This window comes from Pelodiscus sinensis, chromosome 8 (genome assembly GCF_049634645.1).
Source record: "Pelodiscus sinensis isolate JC-2024 chromosome 8, ASM4963464v1, whole genome shotgun sequence".
Classification (NCBI taxonomy): Eukaryota; Metazoa; Chordata; order Testudines; family Trionychidae; genus Pelodiscus; species Pelodiscus sinensis.
The window spans coordinates 61,657,788-61,676,379 of record NC_134718.1 but is presented as its reverse complement, the minus strand read 5'-3'; the positions used below and the strand labels follow the sequence as shown (position 1 = coordinate 61,676,379).

Below are 18,592 nucleotides of genomic sequence, written 5' to 3'. Positions count from 1 at the left end.
ATTGCATTTCTGCCCCATGCACACAGTGGGGGGCTGATGGGAGCAAATGCTTCCATCAGGTTCCTTTATGCCTCACAAAAGGAGGAGTATTGGATGCCATCTGGAGCTGCCCTCAGTATTCGATTTACAGTAGGGATGTTTAATTGCAGGTAATTGACTAATCAAATAGTTGATGCAAAATGCATCAACTATTTGACTAGTCGATAGGGTGTTTCTGCCATTCCACCACTGACCCTGGGCTCCATGTAGTGCTGCTGCTTTGAAATGCCAATGTGGGAGCCAGGAGTCAGACTTCTTGCAGCAATTCAAAGCATCAGTGCCACATGGAAATCGTGATTGGCTGGGGACTCACCAGCTGATCCTGAACTCCACGTAGCATTGCTCTGAAATGCTGGAAGTAGCCTGATGCTGGGCTCCCCAAGGTGGCATTTCAAAGTGGCAGCACCACATGAAGCCTGGGATCTGGCCCCAGGCTTCATGCAATGCTGCCGCTTTGAAGTACCTCCTCATTCTCCCCCCGCACCTCCCCCCATTGCCTTTCTCTGATAGAGGCAGTAAAGGGGGAGGGAGTGACTAGTGGACAACCATATTGACTATCTGATAAGCATTTGCTTATCGGATAGTTGACTAGTCAACTAGTCATTCACATCGCTAATTTACAGGTCCATACTTGACCCGCTAAATCCAAAGCCTGAAGATCGACATCTGGAGCATTGATTTTCCACGTAGTGTAGATGTGACATTAAGTGTCTTACTCTGAACTATCACTGGGTGACATTTCTGGCCTGTTTTATACAGTGGGTCAGACTAGATGATGACAATCGTCTTATATGGATTTAAAATCTAAACATCTATGCATAATCCCCTCTCTTTCAATGAACTGCTGCAGAACAATGTCAATACAGGCAGCTGAATGCAGTTCAGAAAATTAATTTTTATTTAGTAAGGCTAAACATCAGAAAACATCATTTGTTGGCACATACCCCTTTAAAATGCACATTTAACAAAACTTTTTCCATTGAAACATTCTTCTGCTGCTCCAGAAATGTTACATAATTAAAATTAGTTTCTAGATACATATGCTAGCACTCCTTTGTGTGTTTATGATAATATGCATGTAGAATATACATATGCTATTTTCTATCTTTCTGGGTGTTTCCATTTAAAGAAAAGTCTCAAGGATAAGTCAGGTTATAAAAAGCTCATGCAAAGTTTATTCAGCAGTTCCCAGGGAGTCCAGGTACAGCACTGCACAGTAAGTCACTGTTTATCTTATTGAGTAAAAGTTGTTAAGGAGACATTGGCATTCTGTAGTACAGTTACAGATTCATCATGAGAAAAAGCAATTATTACAAAGCTTTACCTATCATCTGGATTAGTCAGTCTAAGCTTTTTTCTTTGACTTGTTCTAGATGCTTGGAATTTGGATTCTTGCACATTTTCTGCTTGGGTCAGTCAGAGGTGAGGCACAGGATTTATATCAATTTCAGTACAGCATTTCTGTTCCAATCACAATAATTTTCTTTAGTTCAGATTTTGCTCTTTGTGATGAAGATTCTACAGTAAACTTCCAATAATCTGGCACCTTTAGGACCCAGGGGGTGCCAGATTATCAAATATGCCGGACTATCAGAAGGGGGGGCTATGAGCGGGCTGGGGTGGAGTGGGGGGCATGAGCTCCTCGGCGCTGTGGGACCAACCCAGCAGCACCCCAGTTGCTCTGCCCCCGGCTTCCCCAAGTCAGCCGCTGGTCAGTTTCAGCAGCGGCTGAATCGGGGAAGCCGGGGGCAGAGCGGCTCCAATTGTCCGGCTGCCCGGAGCACTTCCAAGTTCCAGATGGTTCTGGACCATCAGGAGTGCCGGATCACTGGAGTTTTACTGTATAAGGAATGATTATTTGAGCTTGCAGCTCATTTGTAAGGTGAGAGGTATGGTTTGCAATCCCCTCTGGAAGTCCCAGTCTCAGTGTACAAAACAGAAAGTATGGGAAGATGTATTTCCCCGAAGAGTGCTGATATCCTGATCTTTTCCCTACGGTCATTGGGGTAAAGTGAAAGGTTCTTTGTATCCATCTCCTCCCTTGGGCATCCAGACTAGAATGGGCACAATCTGGCTGGTAATCAATTAGGTTCACATTGTACAAATTGCCCATGACAAGGGATTACACAGAGCCAGAGGGAGCCTGTGGAGGAATATTCCCCAGAGAGTAGGTGATCAAACCTCATTGTGGGGGAAGACATACTCCTCACTGCATGCTGGCTCTACTCTGCAGACTGGTGCTGAAGGTGGAATGGCCATTCTCTCCTTGCAACCAAGGTTGCTGTGTTCAGAAAGCACCAGAGTGCTGTTGGAACAGAATGTGAGAATAGGAACTTATCATACCTTTATTCTTTCACAACCTAATAGTTTGCTCTGTGTGCTACAGGAAATGAAGTTTGCTTTCAAAGGCTTGGATGCTTCACAGATGCCAAGCCATGGGGTGGAACTATAGAAAGACCAGAGGCAAAGTTACCCTGCAGTCCAGAAGCGATAAACACTCGCTTCCTTCTTTATACAAAAAAGAATCCTGATAGCTTTCAAGAAAGACCTATCACTGTTTAAATATTGCAAGTGACACATACACACACAACACAGAAATATCACCTATTAGTGCTCCTGGTATTCCCAAGGCCAGTGAGAGAAATGGCCACCTCTCCAATGTGGTCAGGAGGCAGCATTTTCCAGCATCTCTGAAATTTCCTGTCCAGCCTACCACAAGTTACATTAAGTCTCGAGGAACAGAATTCTCACTGATAGATGTGACAGCTGATTCTTTGAATAGAGCCAGTAAAGACTGAAGGCTCTCCCTCCCCAGAAAAGAGTACAAAAGTCACCCTTAGCCACACTTTTTATTTTTCCTGTGTCCATTGAGAAAAGTTAGTGAGATCTGTAACACTGGAAGTTATTTGGTGAGAAATGGAAAGGAAACACTAAACTTAAAAGGTTAAATCCTGGCTCCACTGAAATAAATGGCAAAACTCCTAGTCTTAATGTCACAGCTAAGTGCATGTGTAAATGCACACAGGATTTGGGTTTACATAATAACTGTTTTGTTTTCTATTTATGTGGTGGGGTTTTTATAAGCTCTTTATAGGAAATAGTTTAAACATTTACTATTTTAATAACTACAACAGGAGATCTCTGCAATAAATCCATCAACAATTGGCAACTCAAATTTTAGTCCAATCAAAATAACCCGTTTGATCATCCATGGATTTGGAGACCAAGGAGAAGGAAACTGGCTGATGGACATGTGCAAGGTATAGTATTATCTGGATATTCCATGATTCTCAAATCCCTTTGTTCACATTTATGAAAGTACTCCTGAAATTACTCATTTTCTCTATGTTTGACCAATGCATACAATGACATTTACACAATTAGGATATAAATGATTTTTAAATGAAATCTATTAAGTTCTAGCTCTACCTCCAGGAAAAGTATTTAAAAAGGGCCAAATTCTACTCTGTGATGAAGTCAAAGGGTTTATACAGATGTAAATGATGGCAGATTTTAGCCCAATCAATGTTTTTTTCCCCTTTGGTATAAATAAAAATGTAGCAAAAGGCTTCTTAGAAATTAAAGAGATTCCAGAGTTTATTAAATGGGGAGAGGTCAAGCTTGTTGATTCCTGGTTCTACTGATAACATGCTGGATTAAGCTGCCTGGGTGCAGGAAGGTTCTGAGCGTAGACAGACCACTAAAGAGTGGTGGGATAGCCCATGACCCTGAACTGGGCTTTAATTGCTGAGGAGATGGTATAGTCAAGTGACCCTAACATACCTATTCCAACCATCTGCCCCTCTGATGCATTTTTAATCACCTTCAGAATTATCTCCTCTTTTAACATGTACACATAACGTTTTTATGTGAACGAACATTTGCAATCAGAATGGTTGTGCTGTTAGCGCAAAGCTGTGCAGTTTATTCCTTTGTCTCAAGTCATTAGCTAGTTCCAGTGTAGCCTGGAGCCCTATATTTAAAAATTACATCCTTATCTTTATTCCAAAAGTTTATTGATTACATGGCACGTAAGCTCAACTTTAATTACATCTTATATTGCTCTAGATAGTGATGCTGCTATGACTGATTATATTCTCTTTGGCCATTTCTATCATCATCATCAACCACCATGGGCTCAATGCCCGTTGGGGTTCAATGCCTCCCTCATTCATAGAATCATAGAATACTAGGACTGGAAGGGACCTCGAGAGGTCATTGAGTCCAGTCCCCTACCCCATGGCAGGACCAAATACTGTCTAGACCATCCCTGATAAGACATTTATCTAACCTACTCTTAAATATCTCCAGAGATGGGGATTCCACAACCTCCTTGGGCAATTTATTCCAGTGTTTAACCACCCTGACAGTTAGGAACTTTTTCCTAATGTCCAACCTAACCCTCCCTTTCTGCAGTTTAAGCCCATTGCTTCTTGTTCTATCCTCAGAGGCCAAGATGAACAAGTTTTCTCCCTCCTCCTTATGACACCCTTTTAGATACCTGAAAACGGCTATCGTGTCCCCCCTCAATCTTCTCTTTTCTAAACTAAACAAACCCAATTCTTTCAGCCTTCCTTCATAGGTCATATTCTCTAGACCTTTAATCATTCTTGTTGCTCTTCTCTAGACCCTCTCCAATTTCTCCACATCTTTCTTGAAATGCAGTGCCCAGAACTGGACACAATACTCAACTGAGGCCTAACCAGCGCAGAGTAGAGCGGAATAATGATTTCTCGTGCCTTGCTCACAACACACCTGTTAATGCATCCCAGAATCATGTTTGCTTTTTTTGGAACAGCATCACACTGCTGACTCGTATTCAGCTTGTGGTCCACTATACCCTTAGATCCCTTTCTGCCGTACTCCTTTCTAGACAGTCACTTCCCATTCTGTATGTGTGAAACTGATCATTCCTTCCTAAGTGGAGCACTTTGCATTTGTCTTTATTAAACTTCATCCTGTTTACCTTAGATATCAGTCTCACTCTCAATGCTCGGCGGTGATATCTTTTTCAATTCTTCAATCAGTCTCTCTGAGACACTCGGATCCAACTGTGCTTTGTACAGATTGGTACAATATCTCGTCCATCACTGCACAACCTTCTTTTTGTTCATGAGCACCTTATCATTCTCGTCTTTGATCGCCATCTGCTTTGGCTGCCACTTCCTATTAATATTCCTAATCATTTTATACACCTCCCTGATCTTACACTCGCTGTAATACTTCTCTGTATCTTCACACTGCTCCTCTAATCACTTTGCCTTATCCATATTGGCTGCTTTCCTCACCTCATTGCATTTCACTCTATATTGCTGTTCTGCCCTCTCGGAGGCATCCCTTTTGATCTTCAATACTCTCTTCTCTTGGACCAACCTAGGAGATTATTTCAAATTTACTAAATTCAACTTCTGGGCACCTGATTTTACAAATTTGAAGTTCTGTATCCTCACTACAGGCAAGAATTGAATGTAGTCCAAGGTAGCGCATCCATATTAACAAAGCCTGCTTCAGACGCAGAGCCCCAGGAAGCACTCTGGGGAGCTGCAGGAGGCTTCCTGGAGGCCAATTAGCTTGAATTAGCAGAACCAGAGTGTCTACACTAACATTATTTTGGACTTACAAATTTGGGAATAACCTTACTCCTCATGAAAAGCAGGACTACAGAGTTCAAATTCCTCAGCCCCTTATTTCAGAATAAAGGGCTTGGTAATGTGGACACATCACTTAGAAAAATCGATGTTGGAGGACTACTTTTGGACTAAGATCCTAGTGTAGACCAAGACTCTGTTCCTAAAAAAGGCATAATATTATCCACTCTAATTTTTAAAAGTTAAAAAAAAGCAATCCTCCTAGGAGAGCAGACTTTCTTTTTCATTGTGATGATACTAACTCTTAACAACCTGCATCAATGGGAGGGGGAAATGACAGGACAGGCAGTGAATGGGGCACAATCCCAGTGACAAGAGAGGGATACACTTGCCAAGGGACAATAGTTAGCTCCTCTCCTGGGAGTCTGTCAGTCATTGGCCACTCTGGGAGTAGGGTGCTGATTGGCAGCATACCACATCTACCAGGATTTAGCCCACTGCAGGAGACATGTTGAGTTAAAAAAAATCCCATTCCAGTAGTAAAAATCCTGCTTTTTTATTTTTGGGATATCAAAAGAATGCTCTAGCTTGCAGCTCTGCACAAAGGCACCTTTCTACAGCTCAGAAAGCAGGAACACACAAACCCAGGGCGTCTCCAACATTCTGATTGTGAACAATCCTTCTCCTCTCTCCAGCTTTCATTCCCTTCTCCCATTACTTAGTTCTAAATGACCTCAGTCTCCAGTTCTCCAAAGAGGCTAGTGATCCATTGATCACAATTTCATGTACAGCTGATTCAGCCATCCTTATTCATAGCAAGACGTGCTTTGCTATTAAGTAGTTCCCTTATTTTCATTGGTATTACTGACACATAACCCAGAACATAGCATATACATAACACAAGACAAAGCATGTCACAACTACTAAAGGAGGGTGTCTTTAGCAAACTATTCCACAGGTCTGAGCAAGAAAAGCAAAATCTAATATTATGTGACAGATACTTTACTATCTGCTCATCTCTGTGAATACCAAAACACAGCAATAAAGTTGAATCCAATGTAAAATGATGGCAGAGACTTATGCATCCTCTTGAAAACATAAATCCTTGTGTTTGATAAATAAACATCATCTATAAAATTTTAAATAACCCCACCTTTTAATTATAATGGAAAAATATAAGCTTCTATTTGAACTTTTAAAGGCTATTTCTCTGCATCATTTAAAAGAATCAAGACATGAACAAAGCCCTGAGGTATGACAAGTTCTGTACTTGAAAAACTGTATAGGGAATTCATATGGCATTTATAATTCTGTCTTACTGTGTTGGTTAAGTAATCAGTGAGATGGCCCAGTAGTTGATAATATTTGCTTCTATTCTTTTAAAATATATATTTGCACCAGAGGATGTTTCAAGTGGAAGACGTGAACTGTATCTGCATAGATTGGAGTGGTGGGTCATCAACCCTGTATAGTCAGGCATCAAACAACATCCGTGTTGTGGGCGCTGAAGTGGCTTATTTTATCAATATACTTATGGTAAGGAATCTTTTTCTCATTCCAAAATAGATTGTCAGTCACAGAGCTGCTGAAAATTATTCTAATCTAAATAGACAACTACAATAAACTGTTATGTAGCCAGAAAAGGACTCCTCCAGCAAATGACAGTTCTCCACCTATTAGATTCTGATGTCCTATCAACTCCCTTAATAATACATAGAATTTAAATATTTCATCGTGAAATTTCTTTCATGTACTCTTGTGGATGCAAGGGTTGGGTAGCAAGAAATAGGGTATGGGTGTATAATCCAATTAAAGGCCAGATATTCAGCTCAGACAAATCACATAGCTCCACTGATGTCAATGTAACTTACCATTTTACAGCAGATGAGGCCTTTAGGGGAGGAAGGGTATTTTCAAAGGCACAAAGGCCTTTACAGGCCTAATTCCAATTGAAAGTCAGTGTGAACTAGGCACCTAACTGCCATCTCTGAAAATATCTCCCTCTGTCCCTAAATCTAAGGACTTTAAAATGCTTGCAATAAGGCATGAGTGAAGAACGAGAAAAGGAATAGTTCTTAATATTGTCTGAACTAGTTTGCCTCTGGCTAGCATAAATACTAGGAGTTATCTTACCATTGCCTTGCAGCCTGTGTTGTAAATTACAAATCGGAATGGTAGTGTTAGCACTCCCATTGCACTGGTGCTAAGTCCAGCACTAGGTAGAAAGCAATGAAGAATCAAGCCTTAGCAGAGCATGGGTACCCTGCATCAGAATGACCATGATTTTTTTCCCTTGGCATTCATGAGTCAGCTAATACAATGTCGAGAGGAGGCCAAATACACTTCCATTCACTGTGGGGCTGGGAATAAGAATCTGACTGCTGAAATCATAACTATCCACTGCCAAAATCCCACATTTGTGCAGAAGTTGCAGAGGTTAATAATGCCCTGGGGCTGTAGTAACAGCTACTGAATGGTTCTTACTGCTCTGCACCTTGGACTCTGTCCAATTCCATGGACCTCCACTCTGTGCAGCCCATTTCTGACTTTTCTTGTAAGCCAGAGCTTCTATCTAGACCTCATCTTAGTACAAATGCTCCCTTTTCATTACAATTGGTGTTTTACCTCAGGAATGATACGGATACTCTCCTTCCAAAGTCCATTTAATTGGCCATAGCCTTGGAGCACATGCTGCGGGGGAAGCAGGGAGGAGGAGGACAGGCATTGGAAGAATAACTGGTAGGTTAGTGAATTACACCTCAGTCTATACCAGTGAAGAATATGAAGAGATCATTGTTAAATCTTAACAATATCTCACATATGATACTAAAACAACTAGGCTACGTCTACACTGGCCCCTTTTCCGGAAGGGGCATGTAAATTTCACTAGTCGTCGTAGGGAAATCCGCGGGGGATTTAAATATCCCCCGCGGCATTTAAATAAAAATGTCCGCCGCTTTTTTCCGGCTTTTAAAAAAGCCGGAAAAGAGCGTCTAGACTGGCCCCGATCCTCCGGAAAAAGTGCCCTTTTCCGGAGGCTCTTATTCTTACTTCAAAGTAAGAATAAGAGCCTCCGGAAAAGGGCACTTTTTCCGGAGGATCGGGGCCAGTCTAGACGCTCTTTTCCGGCTTTTTTAAAAGCCGGAAAAAAGCGGCGGACATTTTTATTTAAATGCCGCGGGGGATATTTAAATCCCCCGCGGATTTCCCTACGACGACTGCTGAAATTTACATGCCCCTTCCGGAAGAGGGGCCAGTGTAGACGTAGCCCTACAGTATCTGATACAAGAACTATGCAGGGTCATGAACTGGTGTGCGTGCATATTTGTTTGTTTTATCTGCATGTGTGTCACCGCTTTTTGCAGGATGGAGTCCTAACTGTAAAACTATCATAATATCATATTACTGACAGCCAAATTGAACCCTTCTGCAGTAACATCATCCCACTCTCAGGAAGGAAGTATCCAGGTGGAAATCTCCATAAAGATCCCTTCAGGGTGGTGTTCCCCTAACTTCAGTCTTTGGGGAGATATATGCCCCCTGCAGAATATCCCTGAGATCTTCTTACATCAGGGCTGAGTTTGTCCTCAAGAATTACTGCATGAACAGTGGGGAGGGGGACTGGAGGGAGTAGGCCAGTTGTTCTCAATCAGCATGCAGCTGCAGCCCATGTGACACCCTCAGGGCTATACAGGTGGTATTGGATGCAATACACAGGGGTAAACAGGTTCAGGATCCCTGGGATAGGCTAATATGGATGAACTTTTCTTGTATGTGTGTAGTTGGCAGTGGAAGGAGAATGGAGTTGTTTTATAGCATGCTGCAGAGATGAGAAAACAATCGTATTTTTAGACTTTCTATGGCCAAATAATTTTTCCTGTCTTCTTGGGAGAGATCCTCATTAACAGGCATGTGTCTTTTGATTAGGGAAGCTGCTTCCCATGCCCCACAGATGGATGCCCCCAAACGGGTCACTATGCAGATAAGTTTAAGGACAAAGTTACTTCTACAATTAAAAAACTCTATCTGAACACAGGAGAGGCCAAAAATTTTGCACGTAAGTTCCTTCTTGTTTTACTTGCTTCTGCTTACATATGAGAACTAACACCATTTAAAAAAATGTTGCTTTCTCCTTAAATCAGTTTAAACAGATGAAGGACCTTACAGTAGTGGAGGATCAGATATAGCAGAGCTCTGTACAACCATACTCCATCTCCCTGTCAAGCTGACAACAGTCTCAGAAAGCATCCAACATACCTCCATAGGCATAGTGTAACTTCTATATTTGGAGGAGCGGGAGCTTCAGTCTTGCCTATGGGCTGTGCATGAGGGTGGGAGACAAATTCTGTGGCTTTCACTTTGGAGAAGAAGTGCCCCTCTTGTCCCCTACCCCTGAATTGTCCATATGTGACTCCTTCCCCATATGTTGGGAGTGGAAATACAGCTGGGGTAAGAAGTAGACTGGCCGCCTTTCCCTGTAGTAAGTCAATAGAAGTTCCCCTACAGCAGAATACTCCTCTTACCATTGCATACTTTAAAGTTTGAGCCTTCTTTACCTTGCTTATGGACAAGTTAATCCAGCCCTCACTCTTCAGTGTTCCTTACAACACTCCCAACTTATGAATAGATACTTTTATGGCCAGTATTCCATGTGGTATGTTCCTCCTATCATGTTATGATGAAGTCCATGAATTCCCTCTGGCTTGGATCTTGGTGTAGTCATTCACACCATGCAAACTGGGAATAAAATGAAGCTTCAGGGGATAGCCAAGTTAGTCTGTGCAGGATAAACTTAAACAACAAATGGTCTGGTAGCACTTTAACAAAACATGTAGATGGTTTTGCCCACGAAAGCTCATGATACCATCTACATGTTTTGTTAAAGTGCTACCAGACCATTTGTTGTTTAAGTTTATGGGAATAAAATGTTATTTATTAACAGCGTGAGTGGAGACTTCTGATATGCTAGAGTTTTACACTCATTTTGCATGGCTGTAAATGACTGTGCAAATTGCGTGCAAAGCAGTGAAAACTCAGGCTCCCGGTATTCTGCTATAAAACATCTATTCTATTCTTGATAGGATTTAATCTTGAGCTCAAAGTGAAGTGGCTGCTGTCATGTTATCATTTGTTTTGCCCTAAAACAAAGTACTGGTAGAAAAATCAAAAGTGAACATGTTGCTTTTGTTTCTACTTGATTATAATCTAATTCACTTAATTTCTTCTGTGTAGGTTGGAGGGATAAAGTATCAGTGGCAATATAAGGAAAGAGTACAGAGAGCGGATATGTAAATATCACCTTGTCTTGAACTGGAGGAACCACAAAGCAACATCAAATTGTTGTGTAAGTTCAGTATGATGAAAAATGAGCTTCTTTGCTATTAGAATATTTTAATTAATTCTATTTCATACTACTACTGCTAAACCCTTGTACTCCGAGTGGAGCATAGGTCATCTACAAGTCTCCTCCACTTCACTCTGTCTTAAGACAAAACTTCTAGCTGACTCCAGGAGTACCCCAGTTGTTGTCCTTCAATCTTAGAAGATCTTCCCCACATTGTCCAAGGTCTTCCTCTTTTGCGTTTTCCTTGCTGGTTCCACGTGAGAGCTTGACTATACTAGAAGTTGGTTTTCTGAGAGTGTGGTATAGCCACCCCCGCTTTCTTCTCTTGATTTGAACGTCAAGTGGTTCTTGTCCTGCTCTGTTCCAAAGCTCCTCATATGTAACAAAATCTTGCCATTTATTGTGAAGGATGTACCTCAGGCATCTGTTTATGAATGTCTGTAGCTTGTGATTTAAAGACTTTTTAGTTCACCAGATCTCGCATCCATACAAGAGCACACACTTCACATTTGTGCTGAAGATTCTGAGTTTGGTCTTTGCAGATATTATTTGCGAACTCCATATGGGATGGAGAATCTTGAATGCAGTTGTTGCTTTCCCTATCCTAGCACTGATATACTTATCTGTTCCTCCGTCTCTGGCCATAATACTCACCAAGTAGGTGAACAGCTTCACATCTTCCAGATCATCCCCTCTCAGTGTGATGGTGTTGTTGGACTGATTGGACTGAGCATCAACAAGGGAAAGACCAAGATAATGAGGATCAATCATTGAGGCAGTTTTGTCTAGTTTTGCAACCTTTTCTTCCATGCTTTCATGTTGGTGTGAAAGCCTTTGACAGTGTTGATAGAGACACCTTGTGGAAACTGCTGCAACATTGTGGCATTCCATCTAAAAGTATTAACCTGATCCGTTTAATGTACGAACCCTTGACATGCCAAGTTGTTCACAATGGTGTCTTGACAGAATCCTTCAGTATGCTCTCAGGAGTGTGACAAGGATGCCTATTGTCACCTTTCCTGTTCTTGATCACAATGGACTGGATTAAGAGCAGGACAACAGATGGCCACCAATGGGACATTCACCTTTCAAACAACTAGAGGATATTGATTTTACTGACGATGTTGCCCTCCTTTCACACCAACATGAAAGCATGGAAGAAAAGGTACTTCTTACTCCATAGACCAAATTCTGCTCTCACATACAAGGATGTAAATCTATATTAACTGTATAGACTCTAGGTTTATATCAGAAGAAGAGTTAGAAGTAAGCCCCACATCTCTGATAACTGTAAGGATACAAGAACAAAGAGCTAGTTCCTGATCTCAGTTACACAACATAACGTAACTGAATTAAAAAATGATTCTATGGATTTACATTCATAGAATATAATTCTGATCCTTTATCTTTTGCACATTTATAAAAAGTTGCATCCATTTATGAAACTATTATAGGCGGTGCTACCAGCTGTGCTATTATTAAGATGCCTGATGATTGCTTTCAAAAAACCCTATTTTAACGTGCTCATAACTTTGCAAAACTTTAATCATTTGCACTGAAACTTTCTGCATCAATTGTCTGCCTCCACCTTGGACAGACAGGCAAATATTAAGTTTAAGCTAAAATGGTTCAGGTGTTTCGGAGAAACCGATTAGGGGAAAATACAGCATTTTGTCCCTGTTGAAAAAAAGTCTTACAAACTTTTCACTGAGAACTTGTAACGCCTCCATGCTTTAGAGCAGGAACTTTAAACTTACCAGTGAGATGATGCTGGTGTAAGAAATGCATCTTGTGCTCTCAGTAAAAATTCACCCACATTTGACCAAGTTATAAGGGTATGAAAAATCTCAGCTTGACTTATTTAGCAAAGACCTGATATTAGAGTTTGGCATTAAACTCTACAAGGAATCCATCTGCACTGAATATGCTCCAGTGCCTCACAGCTGTTATTTGCAACCAGATTGTGCATGGACCATCCCAACAAAGTTATCCCATGGCAGCAGGGTTTAGCAAGACTTTCCCTGCAGATTTTGTTCTAGGCAGTCAGGGGCCACTACAGTACTAGGCACAGGAACTGGGAGTAGGGACACTGTACCTGTTGTTTGTACCCTTAATGCACTCCCATGCCTGGAAGTGAGGAGGAAGAAACGGCCTGATGGGAATGCAGAGATGTGAGGAGGAGCAAAGAACTGAGAGAGAACTGGACTAGTGGGGAGAGGGATTGTTGGAGGCAAAGGACAAGAGCTGGTGGTATGGAGGGAAGCAAAGGGGAAGGGAACAAGAGCCAAGGAGTGGAGTTTGGAAGTGGTGAGGCAGGAGCAGAGGAAGATGGATAGGGGATGTGACCAAGTCATTTAAAAGAGATAATATGTAACTGTGTAATTTGACACTATCATAATGCATACACACACAAAGGCCAAATTAAAGTTGTGAGGGAAGCCTTAATACTGGTATTTTCAAACTGATGAGTGCCTGCCTTTGCAACATTTACAATGAGCTTTTAACCATTTTATGTAATTATAAACATAAATGTATACCAAAACCCTGTCTCTACTACCAAATGAAACCACGCTGCAGCCAACTCTCAGGACACTGTATTGTAACTGGGTCTCCTGGAACACTATATTTTAATATAGGTGAGGCATTGTAAAATGTGGGTATACCTGGAAAACATCCCTTTGGTCAGCAGGTAATGCATTCTAATGAACTGATTTTACATGAGGACAGGATGTGTTCATTTACAAATTTTTATATAACATGAACATTTATATTACATTGAGGTAAGGTGACAAGCTGAAGACCACACTCATTATCAACATGCTGCTATAGCACACAAACAATTACACTGAATTGGCATTTAATATTAAACCTCACTGGACATCACCTGTTTATATTCTTTTTTTTCTTGAAGGGGGACCCTCAAACCAAGCGTTACATATACCAACTTCACTGATGTCGAAATTAATGTTGGGACAGTTAGTAAAGTTAAAACTCTTTGGAAGAACCATGTTGCAAACCCAGCCCAACCTACACTGGGAGCAAAGGTCATAGTGAAAGCGGGAGAAAATGGAAATGTGTATGTATATTTATTGTGAAAATCTCAAATCATTTAATAGATACAAGGTCAGCATGACATCTGTGGGTAACAAAGATTGCATTTAGAATATTAAAAAAAGAGGAAACATTTTAATTTCCTTCCCCACAAGGTATCCATGTAGCTAACTGGTACGTTAAATATTTGTTAGCTATCATCAAGGAAAAATTATAAAAACCTCAGTTTGACTTCAACAAGAACAAAGTTTTTGTATAAACTTCTGTGCTTTGGGTAGGAAAGATTAACTGTGGTTTAGGTAATCAGCACAGCGCTTTGCCAAGTTCCCAGATATAAGTCTACTATGTACTGCAAGTTTTGTACTAGAGATTGTTATCGGTGTTTAAAACTTACATTAGGAGGTCTGATTCACTGACCATTGAAGTCTATAGGAGTCTTTCTACTGATTTTAATAGGTATTGGACCAGGCTCTGGATGAGTAAGAGGTAATGGTCTCCAGTTCCCACAGACCAACTTAGTAGTTATAAATTGCTAAAGGCCTGATCCAAACCCACTCCATTAACTTCTTTGGGTTTGGGATCAGTCCTTATGACTGTAGAAACAATGTACCACACTTACTGATTGGAAGGTGCTTGTTAAATTAGTTATTTTAAAACAGCATGTTTCAATCTGTTGGCCAGCAAAGGTTGTGTGTTACCTTTTCCACCCTTTTCACCACCCTTTTCACTAGAGACACAATGAATGGGGGGATATGTAAAATGGGTCATCATAGGTATAATTAAAGTCACATAGCTAAAGTCTATTCACTTAGAATAGACATGTGAAAGGGGAGGGAATTTCAGACAGACTAATATGTTCAAAGCTCTGTAAACTATGGTAAAGCAGAGCCGTACAAATCCGCTTCTGGTTTTTGAATTCGACAGATTAACATGTTGATGGATGCTGTTCACATAAATGTGCCCATCAGCTATTCTATTTATTCATATCCCAACATGCACTGAGCAATCATCATCTCTCAAGTGCTAGCGGCATGCAACTTCAATAGGAAAGGCATAAAACTGAAGGAATGAATTCAAAAAGAAAAGCCAACCAATGATGATGAGTGGTGTTTTAGAAGGGAATATTTCACATTTAGCAACCCAAATGTGCTTGTTCTTTAGTGCCAATGTAACAATAGTCTACCATAGCTTTGTAAAAAAACCAAATTAGGTTGGCTTATTCTATTACAAAACTACTGGCACAGTTACAATAAATATAGACATACTAAAATCACTTTGCATATTTTCTTTCTTCAGGTTTAATTTTTGTGGCAGTGGAACTGTGCGAGAGAATGTTCTGCAAACTCTTACATCTTGCTGACAGTTTTAGTATGTTGTTAGCGCTATATGTTAACATTAATAAAAGTTGATCATGCATAACAGCCTCACTCATTAGATGTAATGTTTTATCATCATTATTTGCATGTTGGGGAAACCCAAAAGGATGGGCTTACAATGTTCAAAGATATGCAACATAAGGTATAAAGATACGATATATGAACACATTGATCAAGGAGATTATCTGTTAAAGAGGTGAACTGATTGTCTCAAATCAGAGGACATAATGAAGTAAATCCTGATCTCAGTTATTCCTGTGTGACCTTCATTAAAATCTCTGGTGCTACACAAGTACAACTGAGGGCAGACTTTTGCCCAAATCACATTTCCACAGACTGGCATAAACTTCACGTTGTCCAATGTCTAAAACAGACAGACTGAGTCTGCGTGTCCAGAGAGGTCAAACAGAGGCAAGTGAGCACAAAACAGACTGTAGATGAAGCAGCAAAGTAGAGTGTTTGTGAAAGCATAATTTTTAATTACTCTTACAATACTGCTCCATAGGGACAGTCTGAGCCACACAGGTTCCAATACTTAGGTGGCTTTTGCAGGTAGGCACAATTGTCCCTTAAGCATTGTGAGTGTTGCATTGTGGGGAGTCAAAAAACACAGAATCCAACCACTTTCCCGCTGAGCATGAGACCTGCTCAGTCAGTGTCCACAAGGTAACAGTAAGAGAGATGTGAATGTGTGAGACACATAGCACAAGCAGCAACAGAGTGGCTTCCACCCTCTCTATAGACACCACTACCCAAATACAGCCTGATTTCATGGGAGGTGTACTAGTTCATGTCAGGGTCCATTTGCCTCCTGCATTCTCTTGACATAGCAGCACCTGCTCCTTTTTAATCACAACAGGGCTGTGTTCCAGCATCTGGCTCATAGATTTCAGTGATACCTCCTGTGATACCTTCTACAGGGACATTAACTTAACATCAAGGGAGATTTCTCCTTTATTTTTCATTCCTCATGGCCTTATATAAGCAGACATTTGCTTACACTCTGGTTTTCACAGTGGTCATATTCTCAGCATTATCCTCTGCCATAGTCAAATAGTGGATCATATAATTTTAACATTAACAATAGAATAATAAAAAGTCCTTTAATAATGCACTGGAGTAGCTTTTATCTTTTTTTAGCAGAATAAAAAACACACACTTTACAAAGCTGCATTGTTAAATGAACAACAAATTATTCTCCCGTTTGCTAGCTTTTAATGCTAATAGTGCTATTTATTCCTGACATTTTCAAATATTAAGATTTTTAAAATAACATAAAAAGAATTCTTGTTTGAAAATGCAAGTGACTTTAAACTACATGTTATTACTTTTGAGTATAGCATGTGCATGCATCATTCATTTCAGTGTCCCATTTATAGCTAATTGGTATATATTTCAATTGACATAAATTGTTCTCTCACTAACATGTCAAATTCTGTAATGATGTCAGCGACAAAAGCATAGTGCTTGAGATATATAAATTACGCTCTTTACTATAAATCACTCTTATCTATTATAAATGTTGTTTGTGACAACTCATTCAAAATACATACTGGATTGATTTTTTAACTTTAATATCACACCATTCATGGCAAATCTTTGAATCTTTAAAGTGCAGAAATGTTTTGGGTTTACCTCCATTTCAGCGATATATTTTGCTGCATTTTAAAAAGTGACTTTGTTCAGCAAAGGAAGAGAAATACAACTCTGGCATTCATTAAACATGTCTTTTCCTTTGTGTTGTAATGGGCTTCATTTTGGAAGGGAGCAGAAAAAAGAATAACTTCTAAATCAGTATACCCATGTTTTCAAACTATGTGCATCATTATGGGAATATGAACACAGATCATGATTCAACAAAGCACTTAAGAATGTGCTTAAGTTTCATTGAAGTTAATTAAATGTAAGTCCCTGCTTAAAATTAACATGTGTTTAAAGTGACATGCTGAAGGAGGAGCTTTGTAATTAGAAAATGGTGGGCCACATCCTGCTCAATTCCATTCCTACGCGACAAGCAGGAACAGAGGAGCGGGGCAAAGGCATTTTAAACGTTGACGTTTTTGCTAATGCTCTCTGGGGTTAATACGGGAACAGGAATGCCACTGTTGAAACAAGTGTCTCCTTTCCTGCCTCCCAACAAAGCCCAAAGCCCTTGGTACAAGTGTGCAAGGCCTCTAGAGGCACATGAGAATAGGGAATGACACCAGTAGGGAGCATGACAGGTGAATCATTCCTTGCAACCATGTGGAGTGCACGCCCTGCCACTGACAGAAGGAGAAGCAAAAGGGACAAGACAGATCTACTGACAACTTTGAACAGAATTAAAAAGGAAAGCTCTTATAAGTAAAATAATTGGTATTTGGGGACAAATTCCCTGCTGGCATAAGTAGTCTCAGCTCTTTGCTGGCATGTTGTTTATGCAAATGATGAATTCTATGAATGGTCTTGTTGCAATCTTTTTGGTTTTCAGTAACTAGTAAGGGGGCATTTTAAAACTATAAAGATGATCTGTATGTCATTTGGGGAAACCTCTGATACCATGGAAAAAGGAACCCAGCTCCTTCCATCCCTTCACATGCTATAGGCACTCAATCTCTTATAAGTCACTTAACTTGCCAAACTAATAACCAATAATGCTTCCTCCACAATGAGTACCAATGTAGTTTCATCATGTATTCTAATTCATCAAAAAATAGCCAAGAGACACTGAAAATCTTATTTCACTCTAGAATAGTGATAGAAATGTAGCCGTGTTAGTCTGGGGTAGCTGAAGCAAAATGCAGGACAATGTAGCACTTTAAAGACTAACAAGATGGTTTATTAGATGATGAGCTTTCATGGGCCAGACCCACTTCCTCAGATCAAATAGTGGAAGAAAATAGTCACAACCATATATACCAAAGGATACAATTAAAAAAAATGAACACATATGAAAAGGACAAATCACATTTCAGAACAGGAGGGGGATGCGGGGAGGGGAGGGGAAGGAAGGAAGGTAAGTGTCTGTGAATTGATGATATTAGAGGTGGGGAGAGTGGGATGTTTGTGAGCTAATGGTATTAGAGGTGATAATTGGGGAAGCTATCTTGGTAATGGGTAAGATAGTTATTTCACTCTAATTATTCTTGATTTTAAGTGAAGCTTAATCTTGTCTATTAAGTGTCTTTTCTGATTTGCTTAATAAATCAATGCAC

General features: G+C 40.3%; 1 pseudogene; it reads left to right on the top strand.

The window, feature by feature from the left end:
- The first annotated feature begins 1,231 nt into the window (after positions 1-1,231).
- Positions 1,232-15,382, top strand: LOC112545452 (inactive pancreatic lipase-related protein 1-like; annotated as a pseudogene).
- The last annotated feature ends 3,210 nt before the right edge of the window (positions 15,383-18,592 follow it).